This window comes from Neofelis nebulosa, chromosome 17 (assembly GCF_028018385.1).
Source record: "Neofelis nebulosa isolate mNeoNeb1 chromosome 17, mNeoNeb1.pri, whole genome shotgun sequence".
In the NCBI taxonomy this organism is placed as follows: Eukaryota; Metazoa; Chordata; class Mammalia; order Carnivora; family Felidae; genus Neofelis; species Neofelis nebulosa.
The window spans coordinates 28,346,221-28,360,692 of NC_080798.1; the positions used below are offsets into that span (position 1 = coordinate 28,346,221).

Genomic DNA, 14,472 nt, shown 5'->3' on the forward strand with positions numbered 1-14,472 from the left:
TAAAATTTATTTTTGAGAGCACAAGCGGGGGAAGGGCAGAGAGGGAGGGGAATAGAGGATCCGAAGCGGGCTCTGTACTGAAAGCAGCCAGCTTGATGCAGGGCTCGAATTCACGAACCTCGAGATCGTGACCCGAGCTGAAGTCACAGGATCAACCAGCTGAGCCACCCAGGCATCCCTCAGTCTCTAACCTCTTATGAGCATCATGTGGCAGTATCTACCTATCAACATTTAAATGCTTTATATATAAAGATATATGTAAGATACATGTTCATGAAAGTGATAGTTAATTTTTTGTGTCAACTTGGCTAGACCACAGTGCCCAAAGATTTGATCAAAGATAACAAGATTAACACTTAAATTGGTGGGCTTTGAGTAAAGCAGGTTGCTCTCCATAATGTGAGTGGCCTCTACCATATACAGTTGAAAGTCAGAATAAAACAAAAACACCGGCTCCCCTAAGCAGGAGGGAGTTACACTAGCAGATGACCTTCAGACTTACAGCAACATCAGCTTTTCCCTGGGTCTCCAGCCTGATGGCCTACCTTGCAGATTTGGGACTTGCCAGCCTCCATAATCACGTGAGCCAATTCCTTAAAATTAATCTCTCTATATGCAAATTCTATTGGTTCTGTTTCTCTGGAGAACTCTGACTAATGCGATGAGCGTTCAATTCATTTGAGCCTTGTTTATAACAGTGAACTATTAAAATAGACTAAGTGTCTACCAAAAGGGAGCTGGTGAACTATCTGAACTGAAATGGAAAGATTTCCACGTCATAGTTTTAAATGAAGAAAGCATTTCACACAACAACTAGTAAAGTATGATTCTATTCATGATTGTAAAAAAGAAACATAAGGGGCACCTGGGTGGCTCAGTCGGTTCAGTGTCTGACTTGATTTTGGTTCAGGTCATGATCTCAAGGTTTATGAGTTTGAGCCCCATGTGGGGCTCCACACTGACAGTGCAGAGCCTGCTTGGGATTCTCTCTCTCCCTCCCTCTCTGCCTCTGCCCCTCCCTCTCTCTCTCTCTCTCTCTCTCTCAAAATAAATATAAATAAATAAATAAACTTTTAAAAAGAAAGAAAGAAAGAAAAATAAATCTGTATGCATGTAAATGTATGGGGTATATATGCAAAAATGTATAACAGAAAAGATCTATAAAGGTATTTACCAAACTCACAATAAATAGTAGTTACCCTGGAGATGAGGAGTAGGTTTGAAGAGAGGGTGATGAAAGGTAAATTAAAGGTATATTCCTTATATTTCTGTATCATTTGAATCTTTGACAACTATAATGTATTCTGCATTACATTAATGATGTAATTTTTAAAACCTGTAACTATCAAGACCTATATTCTCCTACCTTCTTTTTAAGTAAACTCTATGCCCAATATGGGACTTGAATTCAAGACCCCAAGATCAAGACTCTCAACTGAGCCAGCGAGGCACCCCCTCTACTACCTTTTTAAAATCCAGCCCTTTTTGGGGCGCCTGGGTGGCTCAGTCGGTTAAGCGTCCGACTTCCGCTCAGGTCACGATCTCACAGTCTGTGAGTTCGAGCCCCGCGTTGGGCTCTGGGCTGATGGCTCAGAGCCTGGAGCCTGCTTCCGATTCTGTGTCTCCCTCTCTCTCTGCCCCTCCCCCATTCATGCTCTGTCTCTGTCTCAAAAATAAATAAAAACGTTAAAAAAAATTTAAAAAAAAAATCCAGCCCTTTTTAACCCCTTATTTCCTTATTTGGCTTTTTTCTTCTTTCCTAGTTACAGGATGGAAGTCCCTTCCTCCCTTTTCCTCTTCTTTTCTTTGGTCCTTTGACAAACATTTATTGAGCGTGTAGTATGTGCTAAGCAATGCAGCAGGTACTATGGTCAGCCAAACAGCCAATGTCTCTCAGGGAACTTGCAGGCTGTTCAAGAAACCAGACCTCAGGGGTCCCTGGGTTGTTCAGTCGGTTAAGTGTCCAACTTAGGCTCGGGTGATGATCTCACGTTGCATGAGGTCGAGCCTCACATCGGGCTGGCTGCTGCCAGCACAGAGCCTCCTTCGGATCTTCTGTTGCCCCTCTAGTTCTTCCCCTCCCCACTCACACCCTCTCAAAACTAAATAAAAACAAAAGAAAGAAAGAAAAGAAAAAAGAAAACAGACATCAGACAAACAGACAAACAAATGAACCAAACAACTACCAAAGGCAATAGGATTGGAAGGGAAAAGGACAGGGCATTCTCTCTGGCTATGAAAGGGCAGAATTGAATGGTTTTGAGTGGGATGTTCAGAAAAGCTCTCCCTATAGTAGATATTTGAGCGAGATGTTAACCCAGCAGCAGGTGGAGAGTGGGGCAATGGAAGCCTTCCTAGCAGATGGTAAACACCAACTGGCTATTGCAACTTCCCTGGGGTAAGCGAGAGGAACTGACCAGAAGCCCACGAGACCGACCAGTTCTGGGTGAAGGTGCTAGTTTTAAAATGGAAGGGGCGCCTGGGTGGCTCAGTCTGTTAAGCCTCTGACTTCGGCTCATGTCATGATCTCAAGGTTTGTGAGTTCGAGCCCCACATGAGGGTCTGTGCTGACAGCTCAGAGCTGCTTCAAATCCTCTGTCTTCCTCTCCCTCTGCCCCTCTTCCTCCCTCGTGCATGTGTGTTCTCTCTCTCAAAAATAAATAAACATTAAAAAAAAAAAAGATAAAATTGAAGAAACAGGGCCTGGTTGTGTGTATTCAGATAAGGAATTTGAGTTTTATTTAAAGAACAATGAAAAGCCATTATCAAGTTATAACCAGAGAAGGGAGAAGATCTAATTTACATTGTTAAAAGCCCTCTTTTAAGTGTGCGCTATGGAGAAAAGACAAATCATTACTGAAGGGCACTAAGGAAGATCTAAATAAACGGAGAGCTGGGAGAATAGATTCCAGAAATAAACCTATGCCTATACGGTCCATTAATTTATGACAAAGCAACCAAGAATGTACAATGGGGAGAGAACAGTCTCTTCATGCAATGGCGCTAGGAAAACTGGACAGCCACATGTAAAAAATGAAACTGGACCATCTTTTACACCATACCCCAAAATCAACTCAAAGGGGATTAAAGGCTTGCATGTAAGGCTTGAAACCATCAAACTCCTAGAAGAAAGCATAGGCAGTAAGCATAGGCAATGATTTTTTGTGATTTGATGCCAAAAGCAACAAAAGCAAAAATAAACAAGTGGGGCTACATCAAACTGAAAAGCTTGCATACAGCAAAGAAAACCATCAACAAAATGAAAAGGCAACCTACAGAATGGGAGAAAATATCTGTAAATCATGTATCTGATAAAGGATTAACATCCAAAATATATAAAGAACTCACACAACTCGGGGCGCCTGGGTGGCTCAGTCTGTTGTTAAGGGTCTGACTTCGGCTCAGGTCATGATCTCACAGCTCGGCTTGTGAGTTTGAGCCCCACAATGGGCTCTCTGCTGTCTTCCCAGAACCTGCATTGGATCCTCTGCCTCCCCCAACCTGCCCCCGATGCTCTCTCTCTCTCTCTCTCTCAAAAATAAACATTGAAAAAAAAAAAACCACACGACTCAATGGACAAAAATCTGGTTTAAAATGGGTAGAGCAGGGCACCTGGCTGGCTCAGTCAGAAGGGCATGTGACTCTTGATCTTGGGGTCATGAGTTCAAGTCCCACATCGGGTGTAGAGATTACCAAAATAAATGTATGTTTTTAAATGGGTAGAGGATCCGAATAGACACTTTTCCAAAGAGACATACAGATGGCCAACAGGTACATGAAAAGGTGCTTAACATCACAAATCTGGGAAATGCAAATCAAACTCACCATGAAATACCACCTCACATCTGTGAGCATAACTAGTATCAAAAGACAGGAAATAACTAGTAAAGATGTGGAGAAAAGGGGACTCTTGTGCACTGCCCGGTGGGAATGTAAATTGGTGAAGGCCCTGTGGAAGACAGTATGGGGGTTCCTCAAAAAATTAAAAATAGGGTACCTGACTGGCCTAGTTGGTAGAGCATGTGACTCTTGGGGTCATGAGTTTGATCAAGCTTCACACTGGGCAGAGCACTTACTTTAAAAAAAAAAATTAAAAATAGAACTACCATGTGATCTAGCAATCCCACTCCTGGGTATTTATCTGAAAGAAATGAAATCACTATCTTGAAAAGACATCTGCACCTTATAACTCATCGCAGTATGATTTTCAATAGGCAAGACATTTACAACAGTCAAGACAATGGTGTGAGTGTCCAGTGATGGGTGAACGGATAAAGGAAATATATACAAGGGTGCCTGGGTGGCTCCATCAGTTAAACGTCCGACTTTGGCTCAGGTCATGATCTTGTGATTCATGGATTTGAGCCACACATCGGGCTCTTCACTGGCAACTGGGAACCTGGAGCCTGCTTCGGATTCTGTGTCTCCCTCTCTTTCTGCCCTCCCCTGCTATGCTCTCTCTCTCTCTCTCTCTCTCTCTGTCTCTGTCTCTCTCTCAAAAATAAATAAACATTTTTAAAAATTAAAAAAAAAGAAAATATGTACAGCAGACATTTGAACAACATGGGAATTAAGGACACTGACCCACACACAGTTAAAAATCCACATATAGGGGCACCTGGGTGGCTCAGTCGGTTAAGCATCTTACCTCAGCTCAGGTCGTGATCTCACAGTTCATGAGTTGAAGCCCAGTATTAGGCTCTCTGCTGTCAACACAGAGCCTGCTTAGGATCCTCAGTCCCCCCTCTCTGCCCTTCCCCAGATCATGTGCATGTGTGTGTACATTCTCTCTCTCTCTCTCTCTCTCTCTCTCTCTCTCTCTCAAAAATAAATAAACATTTAAGAAATCCACATATAGGGGCATCTGGCTTGGCTCAGTCAGAAGAACATGTAACTCTTGATCTTGGGCTCATGAATTCGAGTCCCACGTTGGGTGTAGAGATTACTTAACTAAATAAACTTAAAAAAAATCCACATATCGCTTTTGACACCCCAAAAACTTAACTACTAATAGCCTACTATTGACCAGAAACTTTACTGATAACATAAACAGTCAATTAACATACATTTTGTATGTAGTATGTACTACATTCTGTATTCTTACAATAATACCTAACTATAGGGCACCTGGGTGGCTCAGTCAGTTAAGCACCTGACTTCAGCTCAGGTCACCATCTCACAGTTTGTGAGTTTGAGTCCTGCGTCAAGCTCCGCGCTGACAGTGTGGAGCCTGCTTGGGATTCTCTTTCTTCTCTCTCTCTCTGCCCCTTCCTTGCTCGTGTCCTTTCTCTCTCTCAAAATAAATAAATAAACATTTTTTTTAAAGTTGAATATATGGGGCACCTGGGTGGCTCAGTCGGTTAAGCGGCCGACTTCGGCTCAGGTCATGATCTCGCGGTCCGTGAGTTCGAGCCCCGGGCTGACAGCTCAGAGCCTGTAGCCTGTTTCAGATTCTGTGTCTCCCTCTCTCTGACCCTCCCCCGTTCATGGTCTGTCTCTCTCTGTCTCAAAAATAAACGTTAAAAAAAAATTTTTTTTTAAATAAAATAAAATAAAATTGAATATAGAAATACCCTATAATTCACCAAACACACTACTGGATATTTACCCAAAGAATACAAAAACACTAATTCAAAGGTATACATGCAAGGGCACCTGGCTGGCTCAGTCCATACAGCATTTTGATCTCGGGGTTGTGAGTTCAAGCCCCACATTGGGGGTATAGTTTACTTAAAAAAGTGCAAAGGGATACATGCACCCCTATGTTTACAAAGGGATACACGCACCCCTATGTTTCTAGCAGCTTCATTTACAATAGCCAAGATATGGAAGCAGCCCAGTGTCCACTGATTGATGAATGAGGATATATCTACAATGGGATATTATTCAACCATAAAAACCAAAGAATGAAATCTTGGGGCACGCACCTGGGTCAATCAGAGATGCATGCAACTCTTGAGCTTGGGGCCATGAGTTCGAACCCCACATTGCATGCAGAGATTACTTAAATAAACAAACTAAAAAAAAAAAAAAAAAAAAAAAAAGAATGAAATCTTGGGGCACGCACCTGGCTCAATCAGAGGCGCATGCAACTCTTGAGCTTGGGGCCATGAGTTCGAATCCCACATTGCATGTAGAGGTTACTTAAATAAACTAACTTGGGGCACCTGGGTGGCTCAGTCGGTTAAGCGGCCGACTTCGGCTCAGGTCATGATCTCGTGGTCCATGAGTTCGAGCCCCGCGTCGAGCTCTGTGCTGACAGCTCAGAGCCTGGAGCCTGTTTCAGATTCTGTGTCTCCCTCTCTCTGACCCTCCCCTGTTCATGCTCTGTCTTTCCCTGTCTCAAAAATAAATAAAACGTTAAAAAAAAATAAACTAACTTAAAAAAAAAAAGAATGAAATCTTGCCATTTGAAACAACATGGATGGAGCTAGAGAGTATAATGCTAAGCAAAATCAGTCAATCGGGGAAAGACAAATACCGTATGATTTCACTCACACATGGAATTTAAGAAACCAAACAGGGGCACTTGGGTGGCTCAGTTGGTGGCACTTGGGTGGCTCAGTTGGTTAAGCGTCCGACTCAGTTTCAGCTCAGGTCGTGATTTCACAATTGGTGGGATGGAGCCCCAAGTGAGGCTCCTCACTGAACTCAAGGAGCCTGCTTGGGACTCTCCCTCTCTCTCTGCCCCTCCCCCAACTAAGGCTCTCTCTGTCTGTCTCAAAATAAATAAATAAACTTGAAAAATAAAAAGTAACCAAACAAGCAAACGGGGAGAAAGAGAGAGAAACCAAGAAACATACTCTTAACTATAAAGAACAAACTGACGGTTACCAGCGGGGAGGTGGGTGGGGGATGGGTGAAATAAGTGATGGGGATTAAGGAGGACATTTGTCGTGATGAGCACGGGGTGATGTATGATAGCATTTAATCACTATATTATACACCTGAAACTAATATTTTTTTAAATTTATTTTAATGTTTATTTATTTTTGAGAGGGAGAGACAGAGTGTGAGTAGGGGAGGGGCAGAGAGAGAGAGAGGGAGACACAGAATCCAAAGCAGGCTCCAGGCTCCGAGCTGTCAGCACAGAGCCCCATACGGGGCTTGAACTCATGAACCGCAAGATTGTGACCTGAGCTGAAGTCGGATGCTTAACCGACTGAGCCACCCAGGTGCCCCCACCTGAAACTAATATTACAGTGTATCAAAGCTAACTGTAATTAAAATAAAACTTTAAAAAATTAATAATTCCTGCTCATCTTTTGCTGATAAAGTGAAAACATAAAATGTAAAATGAGAGATGATACTTACAATAAATATTATCAATAAATTATTAGTATGCATAACATAAACAACTCTAAGAAGTCACTGAGAAAATGGGTGGCTGAGTGGCTCAGTCATCTGACTCTTGGTTTCAGCTCAGGTCATGATCTCATAGTTCCATGGGATCAGGCCCCACAGGGGGGCTCTGAGCTGTCACCATGGAGCCTGCTTGGGATTTTCTCTCTCTCTCTCTCTCTCTCTCTCTCTCTTCCAAATAAATAAATCAACTTTAAAAAAAAGTCACTAATAAATAAACAAAAAAATTAAAAAAAAAAAAGGGGGGGGCACCTGGGTGGCTCAGTCAGCTGAGCATCTAACTTCGGCTCAGGTCATGATCTTGCAGTTTGTGAGTTCAAGCCCCGTGTCGGGCTCTGTGTGGACAGCTCGGAGCCTGGAGCCTGCTTCGGATTCTGTGTCTCTCCCTCTCTCTGCCCCTCCCCTGCTCACACTCTGTCTCTCCCTCTCTCTCAAAAATAAATAAACAAAAAAATTAAAAAAAAAAAAAGTCACGAAGAAAAAGACAAAAATCCAGGGCACCTGGGTGGCTCAGTCAGTTAAGCATCTGACTGTTGATTTCAGCTCAGGTCATGATCTCATGGTTCATGGGTTTGAGCTTGCATCAGTCTCGGCACTGTGCTTGGGATTTTTTTTTTTTTGAACATTTATTCATTTTTGAGAGACAGAGAGAGACAGAGTGTGAGTGGGGGAGGGACAGAGAGAGAGGGAGACACAGAATCTGAAGCAGGCTCCAGGCTCTGAGCTGTCAGTGCAGACCCTGATGGGGGGCTCAAACCCACAGACCACCAGATCATGACCCGAGCTGAAGTCGGAGGCTCAACCGATGAGCCACCCAGGCCACCCAAGCCACCCAGGTGCTTGGAATTATTTTTTTTTTTAATGTTTTATTTATTTTTGAAGGGGAGAGAGACAGAGTGTGAGTGGGGAGGGGCAGAGAGAGAGACACACACACAGAATCTAAAGCAGGCTCCAGGCTATGAGCTGTCAGCATAGAGCCCGATACGGGGCTCGAACCCACAAACTGCAAGATCATGACCTGAGCTAAAGTCGGACACTCAACCGACTGAGCCACCCAGGTGCCCCTTTTAAAAATAAAAAAAATTTTTTAATGTTTTATTTTTGAAGGAGTTGGGATTCTTGATCTCCTTCTCTCTCTGCCCCTCCCCTTCTCTCAAAATAAATAAACATTTTTCAAAAATAAGTAAATTATATCAGCAAAACTAAAAAGCAACCAACAGAATGGGAGAAGATATTTGCAAATGACATATCAGATAAAGGGTTGGTATCCAAAATCTATAAAGAACTGATCAAACTCAACACCCAAAGAACAAATAATCCAGTGAAGAAATGGGCAAAAGACATGAATAGACACTTCTCCAAAGACATCTAGATGGCCAACTAACACATGAAAAAATGCTCAACGTCACTCATCATCAGGGAAATACAAATCAAAACCACAATGAGATACCACCTCACACCTGTAAGAATGGCTAACATTAACAACTCACGCAACAACAGATGTTGGCGAGGATGTGGAGAAAGAGGATCTCTTTTGCGTTGTTGGTGAGAATGCAAACTGGTGAAGCCACTCTGGAAAACAGTATGGAGGTTCCTCAAAAAATTAAAAATAGAACTACCCTATGACCCAGCAATTGCTGGTATTTATCCAAGTAGTGGATACAATGGAGTATTACTCGGCAATCAAAAAGAATGAAATCTTGCCATTTGCAACTGTGTGGATGGAACTGGAGGGTATTATGCTAAGTGAAATTAGTCAGTCAGAGGAAGACAAAAATCATATGGCTTCACCCACATGAGAACTTTAACAGACAAAACAGACGAACATAAGGGAAGGAAACAAAAATAATATAAAAACAGGGAGGGGAACAAAACATAAGAGACTCATAAATATGGAGAACAAACTGGAGGGGTTGTGGGAGGGGGGATGGGCTAAATGGGTAAGGGGCATTAAGGAATCTACTCCTGAAATCATTGTTGCACTATATGCTAACTAATTTGGATGTAAATTAAAAAATAATAAAATTAAAAAATAAAAACAAAACAAACAAAAAAAGTAAATTATGCATAGAGTTACAAAAAAAAAAAAGAATGACAAAAATCCAAAAGTAGAATGGAAAAAAACATGGACAGGCTTATTACTAAGATGAGTTATAATGAGGTATCATTTTATACCCACTGGATTGGCAAAAAACTAGGAAGTCTTGTATGACACAGTAAAGATGTGGAACAAACATCAATTCTAATATGGAGCCGGTGAGCGGTGAATTATTATAACTACTTTGGAGAGCAATTTGGTGTATCTGATAAAGTTCACTGTGCTCACACCCCATGACCCAGCAATCCCACTCCTAGGTATATACCCAAACGAGACTACAGGATTTTCTTTCTTTTTTTCTTTTTTTTTAAAGTATGCTCTATTCCCAATGTGGGACTTGAACTCACTACCCTGAGATCAAGAGTTGCATGTTCTACCAACTGAGCCAGCCAGATACCCCTCAACTACCTGATTTTCCACACTATGGAAAATTGGTTGGTCATTAAATCCTTTTTGGATCAACAACTTTTTAAATATTTTTATAAGCATTCAAAAGGAAATGCTCTCCATCTTCCTGCTTATTTATTTATTTATTTATTTGAAGTAAGCTCTATGTTCAACATGAGGCTCAAACTCAACCTGGGGATCAAGAGTCACATGCTCTACTGACTGAGTCAGCCAGGTGCCCTGGATCAACATCTTTTTTAAAAATGCAACAGAGGGGCACCTAGATGGCTCAGTCTGTTAAGGGTCCACCTTAGGCCCTTAGGCTCAGGGCTTGAACTCAAAGCTGGTAAGTTGGAGCCCCTCTCTGCTGACAGCAGAGACACTGCTTCAGATCTTCTGTCTCCCTCTCTCTGCCCCTCCCCTGCTCACTCTCTCTCTCTCTCTCTCTCTCTCTCTCTCAAAAATAAAAAACAAACATTTTTAAATAAATAAATAAGAAAAATGAAACAGAATAGTATAGAAAATGCCAAGGTGCATTACCAAAAGTCAGGAAAGATATATATGCGTCTGTGTGTACTGGGTCATGACATTAAACGCAGAGAGTAGAGTAAAAATGAAAGCCACTATTCAGAAGAAAACCCCGTATGAGTGTACCAGGAGACGTGTACCAAGACGTGCACCAAGAATTGTTTGCAATAGAGAAAAAAGAGAAAGCAGCAATCCACATGTCTATTCATAGCAGTAAGCAGAAATAAATAATGGATCTTACATTGGATTACTAAGAAGCAACGGAAACGACTACATACATCAACACAAATGAATCTTAGAATTAGTACTGGTAAAGAAGCAAACCAATTCTCAGAGGAGCATTCACAACATGATACTATCTTTGTAAAATTTACAAGCAAAAGCAAAAAATAAATCGCTTAGGAATACATATAGATGTAGTAAAATTATAAAAGAAAACAAGGGTGGGGAGCCTGGCTGATTCAGTTGGAAGAGCATGCGACTCTTGACCTCGAGGTTATGAGTTCAAGCACCACGTTGAGTGTAAGGATTACATATATACATACATACATACATACATACATACATACATACAAGAAAGGGGATAATTTTAAAGGAACAATTTAAAAAAAGAAGAACAAAATTGGGGTGCCTGGTGGCTCAGTCAGTTAAGGGTCTGACTCTTGGTTTCGGCTCAGGTTGATTTCACAGTTCGTGAGTTTGAGCCCCACTTCAGGCTCTGAGCAGAGCCTGCTTGGAATCCTCTCTCTCCGTCCCTTCCCCACTCACACTCTCTTTTTCTCTAAAAAATAAATAAACTTTGGGGCGCCTGGGTGGCTCAGTCGGTTAAGCGTCCGACTTCGGCTCAGGTCATGATCTTGTGGTGCGTGAGTTCGAGCCCCACATCGGGCTCTGTGCTGGCAGCTCAGAGCCTGGAGCCTGTTTCAGATTCTGTGTCTCCCTCTTTCTCTCTGACCCTCCCCCGTTCGTCTTCTGTCTCTCTCGGTCTCAAAAGTAAATAAACGTTAAAAAAAAATTTTTTTTTAAAATAAACTTAAAAAAAAAAATCCCAGTAGTGTTGAGAACACACAGGACATCAAAGGATATGCTACTGTTCCATTTCGTAGGCAGTGAGGTGGGCTCACAGAGATTATTCTGTGGTCATGCTTCATAACTTCCGCATGTAGCTCTTTTACATTTTTGTGCATATCAAACATGTTGTCATTTTATTTTATTTAATTTTTTTAACGTTTATTTATTTTTGAGACAGAGACAGAACACGAACGGGGGAGGGGCAGAGAGAGAGAGAGAGACACAGAACCTGAAACAGGCTCCAGGCTCCGAGCTGTCAGCACAGAGCCCGACGCAGGGCTGGAACTCACGCACCGCAAGATCATGACCTGAGCCGAAGTCGGAGCTTAACGGACTGAGCCACCCAGGCCCCCCTACATGTTGTCATTTTAAAAGAGGAAAATGGTCTCTTGGATTGTAGTAAGAATGGCCAAAGGGGAGTTCCAGAGGCAGTGGGCAGGGGGCGCCAGTAGATCAGAACCATTTCAATTGTCTAGCTGGGGAATGAGGGCGGTGATGGCAGCGTGTGGAGAAGGCACATTTGAAAGGTGTTTTGGAGGTAGGATGGACTTGCTGATGGGGTGCACGTAAGGAATGAGGAGGAAGGAAAATCAGTAATGACTGGCCAATGGAACAGACTTCAAAAACAGACCCTTGCAGATAAAGAAACTTGGTATAGGACAGCGCTGGTCCAGGCACATCAACAGAGAAGAGGATGGGCGATGAGTAAATGGCACCGGAACAACTGGTAGACCACATGGAAAAGAAGAGGCGTTGCTGATGTCCCTGACGAGGCTAAAGACTAGTATGAAAGGCAAAACTTGAGAATATTTAGAAGAAAAAGTGAATGGCTTTAAGATGCATTCCGAAGAATGGAAAAGGGGGAAAGAAAGGGCATGAACAACCCCTAGATTCTTGGCTTCAGTAACTGGATGGATGATAAAAAATATTAATACTAAGAGCTAACATTTATATAACACTTACTATGAACAGCGTAAGAGTTCTCTAGGCATGTTGCATGCTTTATCGTGCTCAGTCCTAACCCCAATCCTATAAGACAGCTTTCCTTATTGTTGCCATTTATAAGGGAAAAGCAGCAGCACAGGAAGTTCAGGTAACTTACCTGAGATCACACAGCTGGTGAGCGGCACAGTACTGATCAGCTGCAAAAACTCTGTCCACGGAAGAGTGACAAAATCCGTGTATAAAGCTCAGCCTGCTGAGGACTCCCCAGAAGTACTGCCTGAAGGAAGCAAAATCCTTCTCAGAGCCTTCAACCTCAGAGGACTCCCAGGATTTCCGGTCCCCACCTCCCTCCGCTCACCTCCCCAGGAGGGCTTGAATGCCAAAGAGCATACTGAAAAGGAGAAGTGTTATGTTAAAAAAAAAAAAAAAAAAAAAAAAAAAAGTCCCTGAAAACTGCAGTCCCAAACTGCCCCCTCTCGGAGTGGCTAATCATTCCTAAGATGCTCTGACTTCGCTTCATTCAATTTTTTTTTTAACGTTTTATTTATTTTTGAGAGACAGAGAGACAGAGTACAAGCAGGGGAGGGACAGAGAGAGAGAGAGAGAGAGGGAGACACAGAATCCGAAGCAGGCTCCAGGCTCTGAGCTGTCAGCAGAGTCAGACGCAGGGCTCGAACTCATGGACGGTGAGATCATGACTTGAGCCGAAGTCGGACGCTTATCCAACAGAGCCACCCAGGTGCCTCATCGATTTTATTTTTTTGTAACAAAGAAAGTTATCAAATGGGTTTTACGTGACATTAGTGTACATTTTCTTATTGCGGTAAAATATACCATTGGAGCCACTTTTAAGCGTACAACTGAGTGGCATCAGGCACACTCACACTATGAGCAAACATCAAACTTCAGTCATGCTTAACAGGTCTTGAGCTTTTGATAGGTGCCAGGCAACTGTTCTAGTCAATGAAGGACATAAACCAGATCTTCACCTGGGAGGAGCTCACATTCTAGTTAGAGACAGACAATAAACATGAAATAAATAAATAAATGGGACTATATCAAACATTGACAGGTGCTAGGAAGCAAACAGGATGGGGCAGTAATCACATTTGCAATGAAGAATTTACTGTTTCAACAGTGATTTGAGGGCTGAGCAAGGAGTATCTCATTGTATCCCTACTGAAGTCTTTTGGGAGATAGTACCTGTCCCCATTTGCAGGGGGGTGGTGGGGGGGGAAGTGAAGCGCAAAGAGAGCCTCACATTCCATAGTGAATAAGTAGGAAGAGGTGGGGGCCAGACAATCAGGGATCCCAGGCTTCTTTAAGCAGGGAATATTGAACTGAAGCCAATGTCCAAGAGCAAGCCAAGGGCAAGAGTTCCAAAGAGAGAGAATGGCAGGTGCAAAGGTCCTGAGACACCCATGACTTTCAAGGAACAGCAAAGAGCCCATGTGATTGGAACCAAAGAAACCAAAGAGAGAAGGGGAATGAGGGAATGGGGGAGCGGACTGAGATGGCAAGGGAGTCTTGTGAGAAGCGGTCATGGAGGCTATCAGGGACAGAGCCCACTGAGCTCTGGAAGTGATAAATTATTCTTGGTTTGGCCCAAGACAAGTTGGTCACCCTAGTAAGGTGATCTTATTCAAATATTATGCTAAGTGTAAAGGCAAGCAATGGGATGTTTTAAGTAAGGGAGGGACAGGACCCCTCCAGCTACAGTCCCTACTCTCCGGAGGAACACTAGTAGGAAGGCGGGCAGGAGAAAGGAAGACAGTTGACAGGATCTTGCAGTCTTCCTAACGAGGGCGATGGTGGGCTACAGACCTGGGCTGTAGAGGTGGAGGTAAGAAGGGAGGAAATTTGGGATACAGTTTGGAAAAAAGAGGGACTTGATGGAATGAAGGACGAGCCACAGGTTCTTGGCTGAACGCCCAGCAGATGCTGGGCCATTTATAAAAATGGCGAAAATGGATAAACACCAGGTTTGGGGGAGAATCAAAGTTAGTGCTTATCCCCTAACTCCCACATTGAGACAGAGCAGAAGGGAGGCTCCAAAGAAACTGAACGCCCCATTCCCTCAC

At 42.9% G+C, this 14,472-nt stretch overlaps 1 protein-coding gene across 3 annotated transcripts in view; it reads right to left on the minus strand.

The window, feature by feature from the left end:
* LOC131499411 (nuclear receptor coactivator 5-like) overlaps window positions 1-12,703 on the minus strand; it is an 89,715-nt gene extending 77,012 nt beyond the window's left edge. The window contains exon 1 of one of the 3 annotated variants that reach the window (XM_058707406.1): window positions 12,549-12,703. The gene's annotated coding sequence lies outside the window, so the exon portion shown is untranslated. The remainder of the gene's footprint in view (window positions 1-12,548) is intronic. The other 2 variants (XM_058707403.1, XM_058707409.1) reach the window with 2 other exon arrangements.
* Between the last annotated feature and the right edge of the window lie 1,769 nt (window positions 12,704-14,472).